Source organism: Panthera pardus, unplaced genomic scaffold (genome assembly GCF_024362965.1).
Source record: "Panthera pardus isolate Hobbes unplaced genomic scaffold, ASM2436296v1 HiC_scaffold_15, whole genome shotgun sequence".
Classification (NCBI taxonomy): Eukaryota; Metazoa; Chordata; class Mammalia; order Carnivora; family Felidae; genus Panthera; species Panthera pardus.
Window position 1 is genome coordinate 62418013 of NW_026526710.1, and position 17630 is coordinate 62435642.

General features: G+C 51.3%; 1 protein-coding gene across 5 annotated transcripts in view; it reads right to left on the reverse strand.

The window, feature by feature from the left end:
• Positions 1-17630, reverse strand: part of ZBTB7C (zinc finger and BTB domain containing 7C) — a 351048-nt gene that overhangs the window by 50987 nt on the left and 282431 nt on the right. The window contains exon 4 of one of the 5 annotated variants that reach the window (XM_053902677.1): positions 2852-3068. The exons of the other annotated variants lie outside the window; for them this stretch is intronic. The gene's annotated coding sequence lies outside the window, so the exon portion shown is untranslated. The remainder of the gene's footprint in view (positions 1-2851; positions 3069-17630) is intronic. 5 annotated transcript variants of the gene reach the window in all.

The window sequence follows — 17630 nt, forward strand, 5'->3', positions numbered from 1 at the left end:
CTCGGTTCTAGAGTCTGAGCCCTGCATCAGGCTCTCTGATGTCAGCATGGAGCCTGCTCAGTGCCCCCCTCTCTCTGCGCCTCCCCCACTTGTGCTCTCGCTCTTTCTCAAAAGTAAAATAAACACATAAAACATTTTTTAAAGGGGATTACAGAGGAGTTTTCAAATTGAGGTGAAATTCACATAACGAAATCATTTTAAGCCGAACAATTCCCAATATTGTACCATCGCCACCTGTACCCAGTTTCTCAAACATCCGAAAAGAAAGCCCCATACCCATTTACCACTTGCTCTCCGCTCCCTCTTCCTCAGCTCCTGGAAACCACCCATCAGCTTTCCGAATATTTCGTACAATTGAGACACAATATGTGACCTGTTGCGTCTGGTTTCTCTCACCTAATGTAATGTTCCCATCGTTCATCCACTTGGGGGCATGTTTCCGCACTTCACTCCCTTCTTATGGCTGAACACTATTCCATCGATATACCACAACTTGTCGATTCGTTTATCTGTCGATGGATAGTTGGGGAGTTTCTCCCTTTGGGCCACTGTGAGGAGTGCAATGAACACTTGTGTACAAGCATTTGCCTGAATCCCTGCTTTCCCTGTTTTTTGGAGTGGGATTACTGAAGGGAAATCATAGCTCTTTGAGCTAGAATGAACTCTAAGGTCAGTTCTTCCAATTTTACACACAGGGAAACTGAGGCCGTTATTTGCCCTGCTGTGGGCCACCTCCGTGTCAGGATAGGAGGTGTGGCCAGAAGCCAAGGTATCGGAGGCTCTCCCCTTGTCTGTTGCTCACAGTATGGATTCCAAGGTGCCACCTGCACGTGATGTTTATGGGGTGGGTGAATGAAAGAAAACATTTACCCCTGGTTTCTAAAAGTATTACCCACTAGGAAAAGGGAAGTGCCCCTTATCCCATTTCAAAGGTTCAAAGGATCTTGAGGTCGGAATAAAATGAGCCCAGCAACCACCTCCCTTGGAAGAGACAAACGCAACCAGAGTGGGATCAGCGGGTGCCTGTCACTCCATTCCCTAACCTGTCCCCTCCTGGCTACCTCGGCTTCTCCTCGTCACCTCCCGCAGTAGGGGGTGAAGTTGGCTGTGCCTCAGTGAGTCACCGTGGCTCAAGGAGTAGGGGGCCAGCTCACCCCTCAGCCAGAGCCTTGTAGGAGTCATACTCATGGAAGAATGCCCTCACTGGGCAGAGCCAGTGGGCTCAAGCCCACTCGATAGGCCAGCTGCTGTTCCATTGGGCTCTATTGGGCTCTCATGGTACCAAACGATTCCATTTTGCAGGGCATGATGTGGTCCCCAGGACTTCCTGCCTGGGAGGCGATAGGAGGTCTGGGCAAAGGGTCTGTGGTAGTAGAACCTCAGAGGGGACCAGGCAAAGGCAACACCACTGGCAAGAGACCCTAGTCTGTTGGCCAGTGAGCATGTGGCCAAGGGTTACAGGGCACGGTCAAGCTCCTTCCTTGCCCTTTCACCTCCTCCATCAGCGGGACTGTTGAAACTTAGGTCAGCTGCACAACAAAGCTACCCTAAGGACAGCGCTGCTAAGGAGCAGGGAGGGGCTCGGAGCTCACCACCCCCTGCTCTATTCCCCGTGCTGTCCCTGACTGGCCCTGGCCTGGTCATTTGACGTCTGGGGGCCCCTGATCCTGCATCCGTAAGGGAAGGAACTGTCTCTGTACCATTCCTTTAAGCTCTGAAGGGCCCTTGGCAGTGACCTCCACACCCCGGCAGGTGTGTACCTCACACTGGATGTGGGACAGCAGGCTGTGGCTGACGCGGCACCGTGTAAAGTGTGGTGAGCTGTCCCGACTCACAGGCTGCCGTGGGCTGGGCCGGTCCCCGTCATGATGCACACAGCTAGCCTCCGAGCCCACAAGGCCGGAGCAGCCACAGAGCCCACGCTTTTCTCAGACTGGCTGTCGCCCTGTCCACCGTTCCTCTCCTGCCTCTGTCACTTCAGAGAGTCCGGATGAGCCTGCGGGCTCACTCCCGCCTCCTTTCCCACTCGGATTCGTGTCTCCTTTCGTCCACTCGTGCTCTGTGTAACCTCTCACCAGTATTACTGCAGCCTTCTTGGGAGTCAGACACCGGCAGACCTACAGCCCTCCCTGGGGAGCCCACGGCGGGGACAGCCAGGCAGCCCCGCGCTCGGATAAATGCACTCTGGAGGGTTACATCTGAGGACAAGGATGCTCATCCAGAATAATGGGGCAGCAGAAAGGAATGGCTAAGCCTGTTGGGCGGGGCTGAAGAGAGGATCAGAGGCACCTTAGAGGACGTGGCCTCTTGGGGAGTAGAGAGGACAAATGCCTAGAGGCCCTGGACAGGCTGGCCATGTGGGAACACCTGAAGTGCAGGTAAGAAGCCACATGCTCCCTGCACCCTCCTACTCCCACCCCAGTCCCAGCCAGTCCCCAGCCCCCTGGCCTACAGTGGCTCTCTCCTTCCTGTCTCTACAGATCCACAATTAGCATTTCGCCACTCCTGATGCTGATGCTTTGTCCTTCTACGACAGATCCCCCGAGGCCCTGGACCTCCTCTCGTATTCCGGTGCCTTCCAGAATCAGGGACACTGATCATGGGACAGCTGGCAAATGGTGCTCCAGGCTGCGGTCCTTCCACCAAGCAGGCGGTCCTTCTGTCCTCAAGCACGTGGAGCAGCAGCAGGGGACAGCGGGATTCCAGCTTGCCCTGGGGACTGACCCCCTACAGAGATACCACAGAGCTTCTCCTCTTACTTGGGGTAAGGTCCTTGAGGCGCGTGCACAACAACAGCTAAAATTACGGATCTTCTTAATGCAAATATACAAGAAGCAGAGTAGAAACCTACCTGCAATGAACACGAGAGCTCAGGGGCCAGCGCTCAGTCCCAGGGCAACTCAACGGCCTCACTTCCGGTGAGACTTGGCAAGGCTCCCGGCCCCGAGAGACGGGCCCTGCAAGCTCACAGCACAGGGGCGCGGAGTCTGTACTTGCGACTCTGGTTTTCTGACGCTCAACACCTCTGGAACGCCCCACGTCATGGCGGGCAAACACATCTGATGTAGCTGTGAAAGGGAGGCGGTTCTGTGGCTGATCTGAAGGCTGTGATTCTGCTCATTCTAAGGACTTCTTTCCGACACCCCCAGCAGGGTCCTCCTCCCAGGTTCTTCACTCAGTCCCTGCTCCCCAGTCTCGGCATACTGCCCGCAGTTCAACAGGTGTCCGACGTCAGGTTCAGTTCAGCAAAATGTTTTGAACTCCTACTCTGTTCCAAAGACTCGATACCTGAGCCATCCCACATGGGAGAAGCAAGCCACACATGGCTACTGGCACATAAAACTTGGCTAGTCCAATGAAGATGGACCGTGGGTATAAAATATATGCCAGATTTTGAAGATCTGGCACCAAAAGAGTGGAATACAGCATTCATAACTTAATATGAATTATATATCGAAATAATAATGATATTATTGAGGAGACTGGGTTCACTAATATACAACACTAAGATTAACCTCACCTATTTCTTTTTCTTTTTTCAGTATGACCACTAGGAAAACTTTAAGGTGCAAGATGTTTCTGTAAGACAGCACTGGTCTATATACCCAGGGATGCCAGGAGAAGAAAGTTGGTCCTCACCCTCAGGCTTCACCAGGGTTTGGGGCCCTGGAGTATTCCAAATGAGTTGACATGAAAACAGCGTCCAGGGCGCCTGGGTGGCTCAGTCAGTTAAGTCATGACTCTGTCTGACTCTTGATTTTGGCTCAGGTCAAGATCTCACAGTTCATGAGATTGAGCCCCACGTCGGGCTCTGTGCTGACAGCCCAGATCCTGCTTGGGATTCTCTCTCTCTTTCTCTCTCTCTCTTTCTGCCTCTCCCCGACTTTCGTGTGTGTGTGCGTGTGCGCGTTCTCTCTCAAAATAAATAAATAAAATTTAAAAATAAAATGAAATGAAACAGCCCCACAAGGCATTTGTTTTCCACATAATTATGCACCATTCCCTTGCACCACCTGCTTGGAGAAGATTCCAACACACCAAATTTCATACAGGGCAACAGAGCGTTAAGGTATCTGGGGCCAGATGTGGGGTCTGGTCCATCATTTTCCTCCGCAGGTGAGGCAACAGGTAAAAGTCTTCCACACCAGTCTCCGGACACGAGCACGTTGTTGGTCATGCTGTAATTTTCCCAACCCACCTCCGTGACTACCAATCACGTCACTTATCTGCAGGGACCCAAGACGGAACGGAGCTGTCCCTCAGGTTCTCAGCAGAGAAGCAGCAAGCTCAGAGAAGGGCTAGAATCCGGCTGAGAAGGGAAGGGCCATGCAAGCAGTCTCAGCTCCTTGGCTGTCCTCTGGGGCGTTTGGCTGTGGCGAGGTACTGGTCGGGGGGAGGTGCACCACGTGACCAGATACTTGGAAAGAAAGAGGAAGTACAGACAAATCGCGTGCTCTGAGTCCCTTCCACAGGCCGGACATGGTTTTTATGTAATCCCACTACCCTCCCCACAACCCTGCTAGGTGGGTGTGGGCTCAAATTATGGACAAGAAAACAAAGGCTCAGAGGCTTAAGTGACCCAGCCTGGTGCACTCCCCACAGAACGCTCCCCACAGAAAGGATCTGACGCATGAAATTGTTGGAGGGTGGGGCCTGGCCGAGAAATCAGGCCACGTGTCCTGGATTCAAATTTCATGAACTAGGTGATCTTGGACAAGTGCTTTCCCCTCTTAAACCTCAGTTTCCTTAAAGAGAAAATGTAGCTGTTGGTGGACAAGGCCAGTGTTTCTCTCACTTGTGAAAACTATAAGTCACCATAGCATTTTTTTCTTCGTGACCAGGAAATAAACCTGTGTGTGTGTAAAACTGAACGAAAAGCTTGGTTGAATATTTACATTAACTGCACATGAGGAAGGCTGATATTTTCTATTCTGTTCTGTTTTTCTATCTCTCTGTATCTTTTTCAGCTGGTGGATTGCCATCCGCTAGATGAATCAAATGACCCACATGAGGTTGCCACCTACAGTTTGAAAAACATGGTTCTAAATGATTGATTTCCAAGCACCTCTCCAGAACTAATAACCTGAGGGTTTGTAACTGACGCCAGACTGAAAATCTGTAAGCACCTCGGTCTCTCTTTCCTTCTCAATATTCCTCCTTCCCTTCCAACTCCCTTTCCCCTCCTCTCGTGCTCCCGCCACCCCCACCTCCTCAACAGGCTAAGCAGAGAATTTACCACGTTTCTCTCCGCCCAAGGGCACCCTGGCACCAGGGAGGGACAAGAGGAGGCCGCTCTACAAAACGGTGCCTCTGACCCCCAGATCTTCCTTTCTGGAGGCCATTTGCCAGGACACGGAAATCTCTCTATTACAACGGAATGCTTCTCCATAATGGACTTTGTTGGAACAGGGCTTTGCCGCCCAATCCAGCAGCAAAACATGTTTCAGAGCCCAGAAAAAAGATGACATTGAGAAGTTCTCCTGATTGTAAATGGTGCCTGTGGAAGGCAGTCCAGTTACTCCTTCTGATCATGAGGCTATAAAGTGCCTTGTTTTAGCAACCCCTTCCAGGAACTTCTTCTTCCTCCTACCTTGTCGCTTCAGTGGCCCAGGACGAGCAGCTGGATGTGCCCTGATCCCACACAGCGGATGCCGAATTGTGTTGGCAGAAGCAGACCTTTAAACACAGCCGAGATATCTGTCTGGGGGTTGTTGCGGGGACAGCCTTAACCTCCTTGCTGCCAAGTGCCTGTGGAAAGCCTCTACACCCAAGCATTCTAGAAGCTTCTGAGGGTGTGAGGCCTCCTCTGCATCCATTACCCCTGGGGGGATGTCCCACTATGAAGTGTGGTGTTGGGAGGCAAGCGGCAGCTAAGGAGGGTGGTGGTGGCGGGGGGGACAGGGAAGGACGGAGCCCAGCAGAGGCTCAGCTCTCAGAAGGCAGGGAAGGGAACTGGCGGCCAGGAGCGGAGCTCAGTGGGGGGCAAACACACGTCGTTCTCTCCCGACTGCTGGCTGTTTTGGTGACCCTCCCTCTACCTGTTGCCTCGACTGGGTAAATGCCTGTGTTTCATTTCTTTTATTTCAATTGTTATCTTAGGACCTATTCCATCCCGGCCCTGGGTTAACTCTTGGAAGTGGTGTCAGGTGATTCTTCCGGTCCTGGCCAGTGTTCCCTCACCGCTCCTGTGTCCCTCGGGGCTGAAGCCGGTGGGGGCCACAAATCTGAACTTCACTGCGGCATTCAACATACACCTGGAGACCCCAGTGGGCTGTGAGCCAGGGATGAGTGAACTCAGGCCCCAGCTCCAGGCCTTGGCTTGTGCTTATACAGATTTAGACCCAGCATGGCCAAAATGGGCTTCTTGGGACCCTCTGGGCCAGGGCCGAGCACTCCCCCATGCTTCTTGGATTCCTCAGAGGTCCTAGTTTGCAGCACCTGGCAGGACACAGGCAGAAAGGACGGCTGCTTGCATGGGGTGTGGTTTCAGGAGCCGGGAAGAGCCTCTCTCACCCTGATCCCTTTCCTACTGTACCCCCAAGCCACCTTGGTTGTCTGATGCCCATAATTCCACAATCAAACCTTCATTCCTTTGGGGCAAGCCAAACTTGGACTTTAGCCCATATTAAAATGCCCATCCCTGGGAGTGGCGTCATTAAAATCTTATCAGTCACTTATCTCTTAGAATGAATAAGTTCATTCAAATAAACTCAGCTGAACTCAAGGGCCTCGTTTGTGTCTGGGCCTCTGCTGGGCCTTCCGGGGGGATGGGAAAACATAGTCCTTGCTTCCAAGGCCCATAGGCTCCTTCCTGAGGGCAGGCTTTGAGGAAGGGATAGGAATGTGCCGGACAAAGGAGGAGGAGGGAGAGGGAAAGAAGAGACCCATTTCTGCACCCAAGCATGGTGTGATGCACGCCCAAGGGACTTGTCACTTCCCCCCCTCCCCCACAGAATTTTTCTCACCAGAGAAGTCTGGCACAGGCGCATAGCAGACGGGAATTCATGCTCCCTAAACAAAGGTGAGCCGACCACAGTTGGCATTTCTGCTCTGCTATGTATTAGCCGTGACTCGGAGTAAGTGACCTAACAAGCTCTCTATGCCCCAGCGTTCTCATCTGTCAAATGCGGAGAAGAACAATACCCACCTTCTAGGGTTGTTATGAGGATTGAAAGAGTTGGTAAGCCTGATGGACTTATCATTCCCTAGTAACTTCCAGAATCACTGCAAAGAGATGTAATTGTCTCCTGCTTCGACAGTGGGCCCATGTATGCTGCTTGCTCCCAGATAAGATCACGGACAAGGTAATGAGATGTCATATATCGAGGCATTGGTATGCATGTGCCAGTTTATTATAACAAGGCAGGAGAGGCAGCAAAGGCTGGGAAAGACTCTAAAGTTTCCTTCTTTCTTTCTTTAATTAAGAGAGAGGGAGAGAGAGAGAGAAGGGGGGAGAGAGAATGTGAGTGGGGGAGAAGGGCAGAGGGAGAGAGACAGAATCCCAAGCAGGCTCCACACTCGGCACAGAGCCCGATGCGGGGTTCCATCCCATGACCCTGGGATCACGACCTGAGCCAAAATCAAGAGTCCGGGACTCAACGGACTGAGCCACCCAGGGGCCCCTCTGAAGTTTCTGATAGGAGGACAGCAAGCACAGAGGGTGGGCCTTGTAGTAGCAGCTGAGGGCAGCTTCGGTCTGGAAGCAATAGACCACATACTTCTCAAGAATCTCAAGAAGGTGAAGGGGCCAATGGATGGGGGAATAGGGTTTGCCACAGGCTCCCAGAGCATGAAACTGTGTCATCAGGGGGAAGCGACAGTTGGCAGTCTCTAAGAGAATGTGGCCAGACCTGAATCTCTCAGGCGGTAGGTCCTCCAAGAGAGAGGGAAGAGAGCAGTCCAGAGTGTGAGCACGGGGCTGGCGGGCGGGGCAGGGCAGCCCCTTTCCTGTTGTCCCAACAGGAGAGGGATGGTATCACGTCATTCTTTTTCCAGCTACTTAGTGCAAGAGTTAGGATGTGACTGCAGGCCAGAGTCTAAACCTCATGCTCCCTTCACTGAATTATGCTACCTTGTTAAACATAGAATTTTATTTTTATCGGCACATACGTGTTTGATTTTAAAATGTATACACGTCCGTGAATAAAATTTGGAAAGCAAAAAAAAAAAAAAAAATCACGTTAATAAAAAGAAATAGACACCTCTGTTGCTACCTCCTAAAGGCAATTCCTGTTAAAAAGGAGTTGATAATGTGAGTACCCGGCCTGGCCGGGAGGAGGTGCTCAGTCTACATTAGCCAGGATTAGTATCTACTGGTAAATCTCTTCAGGGGAAACCGAGTGTTGGCTATGCTGAGCTGGGCTTCGGGCTCAGTGTAAGGAATGCTGGTCATGGACAGATGCTAGGACCTCTTACGGAGGTCTGGGATCTTCGGAGACCCCTCCCTGCCCTGGCCAGTGTCCAGGGCAGGTTCGGTGACTCTGGCCCAGGTGGGAGGCCTCTGAGGGGCTCTGGCTCCTTCTCCAGGATCCCCGGCTGTTGTGCTGACCATGTGTGGGCCGTCTCAGCCAGAGGTGATCAGAGGCCAGGCCACTGATGGGTTAGCGCTTGTCCCAGGCAACTTGTGGTTGTCCCAAGAGGGGCAGGCTGGGCAGTTAGGCTGCCTCTCTTCTCTCCCTGCACTAGGGACTCTGAACATTGCTGGCCAATTCACCTTCTCAGCAGACAACTTGGATCATGCCATCCTCTAGCTCCAACACCTTCAATAGGTTGTTGGTACTTTGGACCGACTATGGGTACTTGGTACTTAGTACTTCACCCATGGCATGAAGGAGAATCCCTTAAGCTGGCATTCACTCTGCCCCTACCTGCTTCCTGGGCGTTTCTTTTTCTCACTGCTGTTCCCACCTAATAGCCCCAGCGAGCACTCGCTGAGCTCTGAGGCTGTGCTCCGAACTGCTAAACAACCTCGTGAGGTAGGTACTATTATTACCTTCATTGCATAGATAGGGCACTGAGTCACAGAGAAGTTAAGAAACATACTCAAGGTCACCTAGCTAGCTGGCGGAGCTGGGATTGAATCCCAGTAAGCCAGGCTTCAGACCTGCTGTTCCTATTTGCGGTCCCACGGGGCCACACCCAGGGATCTGTCAGTCTGGATCACTTCCTGTTCCCCCAACACCCGTGCATGGTCCTGCTGAGCGCCCCACTGCTCAGGCAGAACACGTCCTGCCCTGCTTGCTGTCTTGGAGTTGCACATGCCATTGTATCTGTCTTATTGGGTTCCAAGGGCTCGTCTGTGCATCCCTGGTCTTCCTACAGCAGCCCAAGCTGGCCTAGAACTGTTTGTTAATGAATATATGATGAATGAATGAATAAATGAGTGAATATATGATGAATATATGATGTGAATGAATATATGATGTGCAACAGGTTTTAAACTTGGCAAGCACTCCAATACTTCCCATTTAATCAAGTTCTGTGTTGGAGTGGGTATTATTGTCCCCATTGTGTAAATAATAACAATAACAATAACAACAATAATAATAATAGGTTCCATTTATTAAATGCTTACTCTGTTAGGTACTGTGCTAAAGGGTTACCATATATTTTCTCAGTAACTGTTTCCAACTATTCTGAGCAGTAGCTTCAATTACCCCATTTCCCAGATGAGAACACTAAGGGTCAGGAATACCAAGGGACTTGCCCAGCAGATTCTTGGAGGGCCACCCCTGCGTCTTCCAGTGCTGGTTCCTCAGCCCTGGCTATTTGCTATCCAGGATCCACTATCCTCCCAGGTCTGGAGGAGGCACTGAGAGGGCGTCCCAAAAGGACGACATCTGAGTTCTATGAACAAAGGCAAGATATGAGGAAGTGCCAGTGTATTCGGGTGACAAGGGGGACGCTGGGGTTCCTATGAGAAGGTGAAGTCTCCAAGTCAAAGAGTTGAATACGGTGTAACCTTAAAATACGATTCTTGCCGGCTGAGTGTGGGGGGGGGTCTTACAGATCCCTTTTCAGGATGTGTTTGCTTTAAAAATAGGCTACGTCCTTATTCTTATTCCTAGTTGCTCTCCCACTTCTCAGATTTGATTCGAAGTGGTCAGAGCTGAGAGCTGGGCTCACGCCTGCCACACCCCCACCCTGCCCTGCTCCTGGGAGCTGCCCAGCGGCTGCTGTCTGATGCCTGCTAATACCAGACTCGAGACCAGTGACGGATCCGATCCCAGGGAAGGTATTTTCCCCAATTTTTCTTATTTCTCGGTGAACTGCTGTTGCCTTTTCACCTTATTCTACTTCATTCTTTCTTTTCTACTCTTTAAAGCTACCATTTACTTTCTGAAAAGACTAAAAGCAGATTTACCTACCCCCCCCCACGTATGTACATACATACACGCATACATGCATACATGTGACGAAGAGCAGCCGTGCTGTCCTCCTCAGCCAGTTTGGGATGTTACTCTGAACATCCACACCTTAGGTTAAATGAAACCAGGCCATGCACGGGCTACAGTGCTAAATGGACTTAGGAAGAGAGAAGTGTTACAATGAAAGCATAAAGATTTGGTCTGGGCCTTCACCTTAGTCTCACAGTCTAACAGGAGAGGAACACTGACCCCCCAAATTCCCCCTAGGCTCCCATTACCTTGGGCTCCACCAAATGAATGATACAGTCGTAAGTTAGCCCCACAGGAGCTTACAGGAGGGACCCACCGCCTTGAGGTCGGGCTGTCAGAGAGCCTAGACCTTGAAGGATGGACAACATTTAGGGACAGAGAAGCTGTAGCCCTAGAAGGGGCTGGGCAGATGGTCTATCAAACACAAGACAAAAATCAGACCTGTATAAACAAAGGCACAAAAACAACAAAATGAACGCAGGAAGTGTGTTTGGCCTATCAAGTGGTTCTGTTTTGGTCATGTGCTGGATTGATAGAAAGAAACTGTGGATGCGAGCCTGAGAGTAGGCTGGGGTGGGGGGGGCGGGTGGTGGTCGTGAAATTATGGAGCTTCTGCAATGCCGGTCTAAGGAATTTGGCCTTGATTCCTTAAGGGATAAGGCAATGGGGAGTCACAGATGGTTTTTGGATGCAAGAGTGATGCGTTGAAAAGCAATTCGTTTGGTGGTAGCATGTGTGCAATGTCCCTGGACGTGGGCTACCCGTCACAGAGGGAGGAAAGGGGCTCTGAAAAGATGAAATAACCTAAACCCATTATTTCAATTAAGTAGGACAATCTTCCTCACGGCTTAAGAGTGATGCCTGGCCCAGACTTAAGGGTCAGGTTCAGAAAGCGGGGACCCTGCATTTGTCGTTCCTCTAACTCTGCTAAGTGGTTCTGATGTACATGAAAGCAGTACCCTCACTCTGCACTGTGCACGCCGACCACCCCAGAATCATTAAAATTACAGATTCTGATTCAAGAGGCCTAGGGAGGCGCCTAAGAGTTTGCATTTCTTTTTTATTTCTTTTTAAACGTAGTTCTTAATTTTTTATCAAAATTTTTTTAACGTTTGTTTATTTTTGAGACACAGAGAGACAGAGCATGAATGGGGGAGGGTCAGAGAGAGAGAGGGAGACACAGAATCTGAAACAGGCTCCAGGCTCTGAGCTGTCAGCACAGACCCCAACGCGGGGCTCCAACTCACGGACCGCGCGATTATGACCTGAACTGAGGTCGGACGCTTAACCGACTGAGCCACCCAGGCGCCCCTTAATGTTTTATTTTTAGACAGATTCTTTTTTTTTTTTAACGTGTATTTACTTATCTTTGAGAGAGAGTGTGCAAGCGGGGGAGGGGCAGAGGGAGAGAGAGGGAGAGAGAGAGAACCCAAACCAGCCTCTGGAAGCCTGATGCGGGGCTTGAACTCATGAACTGTGAGATCATGACCTGAACCAGAGTCGGATGCTTAACTGACTGAGCCACCCAGATGCCCCAAGAGTTTGCATATCTAATGAGCTTCCATCGGGTGCTGATGCTCCCAGTTCAAGGGCCACACTTTGAGCAGCAAGGAGACAAAGTTTTGCCCTAACCCTAAATAGTTGTTTTCCACCCTTCAAAGCTTAAAATAAATAAATAAATAAATAAATAAATAAATAAATAAATAACCAAAACCTTTTACCTGGGTACTTCAGCCTAATTAATCAGACGCTGAGGTTGCAGCCAGACCTGGGTATAGTATAAAAGGTCCCCGCGTGCATCCAGAGCAGGCAGGGCTGAGATTCTCCATCCCTAACTCTGGAAGGTAAGCCTCGTCAAGGGTAGTCCCCCGATTCAGAGCTGGGTGCTGGCGGCAGGAGTATGGCCAGCAAGCAGAGCAGTGAGGTGGACAGCCCTGAGCCCTTCCCGCCCTTGGCTGACAGCCGGCACTCAGGAAGGTTCACATGGGGTGGGACGCAGGCGTGGAAAGTGACGGGAAAACACCCACATCCAGAGACAGCATGTGCTTTTTCCTATAAGCCCCCGGATTTTGTCAGGTCATAAAAGGGGAAGGCGAGGCGGGGGCTCGCACGAGGCAGTCACATGGCCCGTCTCTGTGTGCCAACTTCGAAGCAGGGGTGCTCGGCCTGCGGAGAGGAAATGTGTGCTCCGGGGAGCTCCTCCAGCTGGCTGGCTGGCGGCCAGGGGCGGCTGGCTCTTGGGGTTTGGTTACCCGTTCCTGATCCTGGGGTGTGAATCTCTAGCAAGGGGAGTTCTTGCCCGAGGAGTTCAAAGCCGCTTGCCATGACACCTAGAGAGTTCTGGACACCATTCTGCCCTTTCCTGAGCCATCACAGCCTCTAGGCACAATGCTGAGCTGGCCTTACAGATGAGTCAGGCAGCAAGAAAGACCCTCTCTTTGTTCCCGCTCATTTAAAGGGCCTGGTTGAGCTGAGCATGCTCAGTGGGGGGCACTGAGAAAGAAAAAGGAGTAGAGGATGGTTGATGAGCAAGCGGGGGGGGGGGGGGGGGGGGGGGGGGGTGGGGGGGGGGTGGGGGGGGGGTGGGGGGGGGTGGCGGCGTCGGGGGAGTGGAGATAGGTCAGCCCTAGGAATGCTCAGCATGGTCCTGGCCGGTCTTTTGAGCCTTCACGCCCCCAATCCCCTCCCAAAGCCTTCACTTCCAGAAAGGTTGGCCAACCAGGCACCTCGGCTGCAGGATGAGTATTTCCTGCTCTGCTATCTGAAGCGGACCCACCCCCCTTCCTGCCATGTCTTGTCGGGGGACTCCAGCCCATCATGCTCTTTCCTCTCTGAGCTCTTGCCGCAGATGTGCCCTGGGTACCCTTATCTCTTTATGCAGCTTCTCCCTGCAGCTGTGCTAGCCCACAGAAATATAGTATAAGCCACACATGCAATTTCAAATAGTCTGGCAGCTGCATAAAAAGAAGTAAACAAACAAATTTTAGCCATATATTTTAACCGACTATGTCCAAGATATGATTGGTTCAAGATGTATCGATCATGATGTAAGTCCCCTTTTTTTTTTCTTTTTTTGAGGCGGGGGGGGGGGAGGGAGGAAGGGGGCTGCCATCCAAATCTAGTATTTTTTTTTTAAGTAGGCTGCACGCTCAGCACGGAGCCCCGCATGGGCTGAACCCACGGCCCCAAGATCAAGACCTGAGTTGAAATCAAGAGTCGGATGCTTAACTGACCAAGCCACCCAGAAGCCCTGAAATCCAGTATTTTATATAGTCGCGGGGAATATATACATTTGGGGTAACCACATTTCAAGTGCTCAGTAGCTACACGCGGCTCATGGCTATTGTGCCGGACATCTCTAGCCCGTATGCACTCTGAAGGCAGGAATCATTTTATGAGAGCTCACAGACACATTGGAAGTGAACGCTGAAGGAAATCTTAGGACTACCTGGTCCAACTCCTGCACTCTGCACGTATGGGAACAGCCTCAGCCCACGAAGGAAGTGGCTGGCTCTGCCTCTCAGGGTGGCGAAAGGCTGCGGCCAGGCCAGAGCTCCAATCTTGCAAACAGAACCCTAACGATCGTTTTGGTGCTGTGCCGTCTCAGGCTGCGTGGCCTCCCCGGTGCCGGGAGACTCCACCCCCTCGCCCACTGTGGGTTCCCGAGAAAGGTGTCCATTGATCGGTGCCCACTGATACCTCAGGGGCCACTCAGGGGGCCTCCGTTTAGCCACGTGGCACAGTCCAGCGCTCTGAGCGTTCCCACTCAAGCCAGTGCCTCCCTTCACCCCCAAGTCCAACCCTGGGTTAAGCTGTGAAGAGATAAGTACTCAGGAGGAAGAGACTCTGGCAAGCAAGCGGAGTGTGGATGCCAATCACACAATTCTTGGCAACAGAAGGCATCCTGGGAATCATTAAGGCGCCGCTATTGTAATAATTAGGGGACCATCCATCGAATCAGCCTGAGTGCCTGTTTCTCCAGAGCGGGTCCACACTTCCAGACACTGAGCCCTGGCTGAAAGGACAGAGGCCGCCTCCACTTACTAGACTCACCGTTTTGTTTTGTTTTTCATTAAGTTTATTTATTTATTTTGAGGGACAGAGAGAGAGCGGGGAGGGGGGGCAGAGAGAGCAGGAGAGAGAGAATCCCAAGCAGGCTCCGCGTTGTCAGAGCAGAGCCCGACGCGGCGCTCGATCTTGCAGATGGTGAGATCATGACCTGAGCTGAAATCAGGTGTCGAAGACTGAAGCCACCCAGGCGCCCTAGACTTGTCGTGTCAATCAGTGCTCCCCATGCCCGCTGCAAACCTGAGCATCCTCCACACTCTGAACACCGGAGGCTCACTGGGCACCCCCCTGGGTGAGCCCGGGCACCTCCGGAACCCTCAGCTGAGTGCACACCTTGCAGGGAGCAGCTGTGCCCAAGCCTGTTTATGCCAGTCGAGCTAGTTATTATTTGACAATTTAATGTAATGTAAACAGATGAAATGGAAGTCCAAAAGGAAAGCACGTTGAAGTTTTCACACAAACAAAATTGGTAGTCTCAAAGGTGAGTCATTGCAAAAATGCTGTTGGATGAGGTGTGGATGCGATAAGAAAATATTGGAAAGCAAACCAGGAACCTAGAAGGATTTCGCGCGCACGTAGGCTTTGCGTGTGTCTTTACGTTCTTCGCTTTGATACATCCATTCGAGAAACCTCAGAAGATGCCTTATTTATGGGGATGTTTATGCAGGAACAGTGGGGAACCCGAACTAGTAGACTCATAATCAAATAAAAGGACTTGACTTGGCCTCAAAAGATTGGTGAGGAAATGCACCTTCAAATGGTCTAAGTTAAAATAAGACATTCAAGGTATTCATGTGCCTTTAGTTTCCGACGCCTGCCTTAACTGTTTTTTGTTTTTTATTTTTTGGGGGTGGGGGGTGGTGGAGTGGGGGCAGCTGACCGATTGACTCCAGGTTCTGATCAACTAGATAAAAGTTGATGGGGCCAAATGTTTGCTCAAGGGGAGAAGCCCATGAAACACAGCTGGTCTCCACTGAACATTGAGGTTGGAGGTATACAGGGTTTGCAATTTTTGAAAATGTTTTATTTATTTTTGAGAGAAAGAGTGTGAGCACGGTTGGGGGCCAGAGAGAGGGTGGGGGGCAGAGGATTCTAAGTGGGCTCCTCGCTGACAGCAGCGAGCCCAAGGCGAGGCTTGAACTCATGAACCGAACTTTGAGATCGTGACCTGAGCCGAAGTTAGATGCTCAACCGCTCAACTGAGCCACCCAGGTGCCCCAGGGGTTTGCATTTTAATACAGGGGGCTCCTATTGGTCAGGGACCAGTCTGGACCAGGTAATTCAACAGAGAGCATTCAATGTGAGGGAACTCATGACAAACAATGGTGGGAAGCTGCTAGAATACCCAGAGAGCAGATGGTGTCAGCAGAGTGCAGCAGACTCCAAGGCCAGAGCCATGGTGGGTCACCTGGGAGGAGCTGGAGCCACAAACAGGACACAGGCATGGTGGAGATGCCACCAGATTCACTGCCCTCCTGGCCCAAGCTGGGGTCTCCCATGGGCCAAACCCAGCCAGAACCCTGTTGGCTGGCATGGGAGCAGTGCTCAGGCTCCCGGCATGCAGAGCAGGGAAGAAACGCATCTGAGGACAAACGGGCCCAGGATTGGCCCAGATCTCCCGAAATCCAAAAAGTCCCCCTTGAAGAAATCGGCATGGAATCTAAGGCTGATCGTGGAAAAGGGAAGACTTGGGGCCAGGGCTGTCCTCCTGGTGCCTTACAATGGCTCTATAACAAGTGACTACCTGTCCTGAGGCTGGCCGGACAGCAGGAAAAACAGTGGCAGGGATTCCTTCGGATGTAAGCCTAGGAGTTCACAGAAGAGGAAGCAACAAACTGCCCGGGGAAACCAGGAGAATTCACCGTGAGGCAACACCACGTTGCACCTGGCTTTTGAAAGTTCTTTCCTCAAAGCTCTTTAGGTTTCACAGGCTTCCTGTTGATGCTAAGCAAAATCCAAAGTAGGGCTAATTTAATCGGCCGCGGCACTCCGTCGTGGCTGTTGTCCAACTGCTGTCCTGAAGTCCTGGGCTGCCTGGATAATGATGCTATCACCTGCCTGGGCCCCTCTCGTTTTCCCCTCATGTTTTTGCTGCACGTGCAGACCTTCTGGGGACCACCAGGATTAGGCAGCTAACGTTGGGGGGGAGGGGGGTGGCACGTCCTAACTGTGGCACTTGACTAGCATTGAAGAGACTTGGCCGCTGGCAACCATCAGCCGGGTGTCTTAGGGCCAGGTCACTCCGCCTCCTGGGTCCAGGGTCCCCGTCTGTGAAAGAGGGGGCTGAACTGACCTTCTACATTTTAGGGTCATCCCTCTGACATTAGTTTTTGTCATACGGGCCTCTAAATGGAGACGAAGGAGAAAAGGGATGTTAGGGAGAAGGTAGATGGAGTCCAGGCAGACTTTGGAGGACGTCTAATAAAAAATTCCTCAGATGAGATTTTTTTCCCCCCGTTACCATACGCTTTCCCCCCTAAAAGCGGAATTCTACGAAATAAATCCTAATTAATTGAGGGTTCTGGTTACTTGGGGTGCAATTAATCAGGGTTTTGCTGCATTTCCAATTGCAGTGAGTTACACAGTGGTTTGCATATGCGGTAACTTCTTAAGTGACTTCTGTTCCCTGACCTCATATCTGTTTCATTAAAACTGAACACTTTGAAACGAAAAAGGGAGCATGGAGTGGAATGGTTCCACCTGGACACAGCTCTGGGGAAACAGCAGTCAAGGTGATGAAAAGCAGCGTCCAACCATGCCCATACATTAGCCACCCTGCCTGAAAGGCACTGATTGTATTTTCGACCACACTTCACAGCACTTTTCAACCTGGCCAGGCCTTCCTAGGTTATTCTTCTCGCTCTGGGGCAGGTAAATTTGGTATAAAAATCTCCCCCAACCCCTTCCTGGTACTCCAAAACCATAACTTAACTTGAGCTGGCTAAGCAATGTGAACAGATTATCTCAACACGGTCAAAATGCTGTGCATCAGAACTCGGGCATTCGGGAGTCTGGAGAAACATAAGGGGCTCTGTAGCAGACAGCGGTGTTGCCATTTTACACAGAGATGGATCAGAGGTCTGCAAAAGCAAAGCCATTTATAGACCTGCACACTTCTTCAAGCCAGACATCTGGTGGTCAAAGCGAAAGACCTGGGTGTAAGCT